This window comes from Echinops telfairi, unplaced genomic scaffold (assembly GCF_000313985.2).
Source record: "Echinops telfairi isolate 266 unplaced genomic scaffold, ASM31398v2 ScPeMD7_7458;HRSCAF=8496, whole genome shotgun sequence".
Classification (NCBI taxonomy): Eukaryota; Metazoa; Chordata; class Mammalia; order Afrosoricida; family Tenrecidae; genus Echinops; species Echinops telfairi.
In genome coordinates this window covers 28437744-28440611 of record NW_022111358.1, presented here as the reverse complement: position 1 = coordinate 28440611, position 2868 = coordinate 28437744, and positions in this window count along the sequence as shown.

Sequence of the window (2868 nt, the reverse complement as noted above, 5' to 3'; positions counted from 1 at the left end):
TAAAGAGGAGCATGTGTTTTACTTCACGGAAATCAAACAATTCCAAAGAAATCTAAAGGTTCAAAGAGCACTAAGTCATCATCTTCTGTTTGAAATCAGCAAAAATGGAAACTAGAACTTCATTCGACTTGTTTACAGGGCCTCTATTCCTGTTTCCTCTCCTCCTTGACTTACGTCATCATTTCCGTAACACGCCCACGATTGTTTTGTGCCTTCCTGCCTGCCTATACATTTAGGCAGCTGTCACATAAAATCATTGTCACTTCTAAAAACTGGAAAACAAGAGGATTGGTTTTTGTTCTGTTTTTCCAACGCTTAGCTCCCGCAACCCCGCCCCACACACATACACAATTCATGAGGACACTCTGACCCTGAGGTATTTGGCATGATTGAAAACGACGGACGTGGCTCTGAATCAGGACTCCGTTTTTACCGAGTTAAAGGTACCTTGTCCTCCTTTCTGCCTCCCTAAGGACGGAGCCTTTGATCTGCAGCCTGTGCGCTTCTTGTAAACGTGAGATCGCCCTCAGCAGTCAGGAGCAGAGGCCAGGATAGGGCTTGTGAGGAAGTGTGTGGCCTTAGGAGAAGAGTGCTTCGAGGAGATGCTTCAGGGGCGCAGGTTCTAGAAGACTGGTAGAGAGTGGATTCGCTAACCTGCAACACTTTGACTTGCTCTTGTCTAGGAATTGACAAGTATATGTAAAGCTGCTCGCAGCGCCAACCCCTCACCCCCTTTCCTATGTACGGGCTCATTTCTCCCTCCGACGTGGGAACACCCAGTTTCACTCTGTGACCTCCAGCCTCCAGTTTCAGCCTTATGTATTCTTCAGTAAACCTCTTTGCTTTACTCCCAACAGAGTATTGGAATACCCTTTCTTCTGTGACAACACAACACAGACAGCACACGCACACGCACATGCACAATCACTGCATGAGAAAGAGTTCTGCTTCCACTTCGCAGTTGCTCCCCCTTCAAAATTGGATGCAGAGTAAATCCTGAGCACATCATACCAGTGACCCCGGGCATAGTCCTTTTCAGGTGAAACGTCATACTCACACACACTCGATATGCGTTAGCCATGTCATCAGGACAGGCCGCTCGTCAGTGCTGAACCAAGGGAACCATCAACAGGCTGAGTGTCCTAACAGCCACTCCGATGGGCTTCAGCATGTCAAAGACCAGGAGTATGGCCAGGGATGAGCACTTTGCCATGCTTGGAAGCACATTTGGCGAAGCTTTCACACGTTTTCAAAACGTAATGTTGCCCATTTTGTTCTGTATTGCAAAGGTTTGCCCTTTACATGGCCGTTCACAGAAATGACTCACTGGCTTCTTAACTTGGGGTGGGAGGAGGGGGCTAATTATTTCTTAATTTGAATGACGTGTTTCCTCTTCCTCCCAACTGAAATCCATCATCCACCCACAGCCACGGAGGCCACTCTGACTCGAATCGACCCTGTGTCGGGTTTCCGAGGCCGGGAATCTTCCCGGGAGCAGCGAGCGTCGTCTTTCTCCTACAACACCATGTTGACAATGGCAATAAAGCCTGGTGGTCTTCCACAATCCATGCCCTCAGTCCACCCAGCTGTGATGTGAAAATGGTGTGAAGCCCCTCCGTGACCTAACACATTAAGCTACTTGAGTGCTAACAAGAAGGTTGTCAGCACTCAACCCAAAGGGCGGCTAGAAAGAAACGCCTGGCGGTCTACTTCCAAAACATCCTGCAAACCCTCAGGAACAGTTCTGCTCTGACACACTCGGGGTCACCATGAGTCAGACCCACCTCTGACCGAACAGCAGTGTCTGTGACCGGCTATGTGTAATTTCTGCTGAAGGAATAAACATGCTAAGTGCTGGGGGTAGAAGCCAAACCAAAACCCACTCAAAGCCATCCTGTAGGACAGAGTAGATGGACCCTGGGGGTTTCTGAGACTGGAAGTCTTCACGGGAGTAGACAGCTTAATCTTCCTCCCTCCTAGCAGCTGGTGGTTTCGATGCTGACCCTGCGGTTATCAACTCAACGAGAAACCGCCACGCTGTCCGACAAAGGCCTCGCGTTCTTTTCTGCAGGACTATCATGTTGGATTTTCAAATTCCTTTTGTCTGCATTCTCTCTCTGCGTCTCCCTTGATGCTGCTTATGGCAACCAGCACTGCTTCGCTCAGAGGATGTTCACGTTTAATGACAGTGACTCTTCACAGCAGCCCTTGACATAATGAGACTTAGAAATCAGATTCCAGATCAGATGGTCCAAGGCCCCTAAGTCCATAGCATTTACCAAGTAGATCAACTATTACACAAAGAAAAAAACTTCTAAAATGACATTAATGCTCTACTTTAAAGAAACTGCAGGCTAATGTTTTTAAAATCATAACCTACACTTTTATTGTGAAGATCGAATGTCAAATCCTTTTTAATTTCTCAAGCTATTTTGTGTGTTTTCTTTATTTCTACCAAAAAAAAATGTGGCTTGTTTCTAAGACTTGAGGTTAGAACCTTCATATGAACCAGAAGAGCCCTGGTGCAGTCACGGGTAAAGGGCTAGTCTGCTAATCAAAAGGGCAGTGGTTCAAACACACCCAGGGCTCCATGGAGAAAGATGCAGCAGTCTGCTACCATAAAATACAATTTTTTTAAATGTACAGGCTTGGAAATCTTACTGGCAGTTAAACTCTGTCTTACAGAGTCATTATGTGTCACAATCAATTGGACTGCAATGGGTTTTATATTAGTAATTCAATGAGACTAATTCTTGCCCCATACACTTAGTTGTTCTTTTTCTTTCTTTTTTTTATTAAATGCTTTTATTGGGGTTCTTACATCTCTTATCATAATCCATACATTCATCCATTGTGTCAAGCACATTT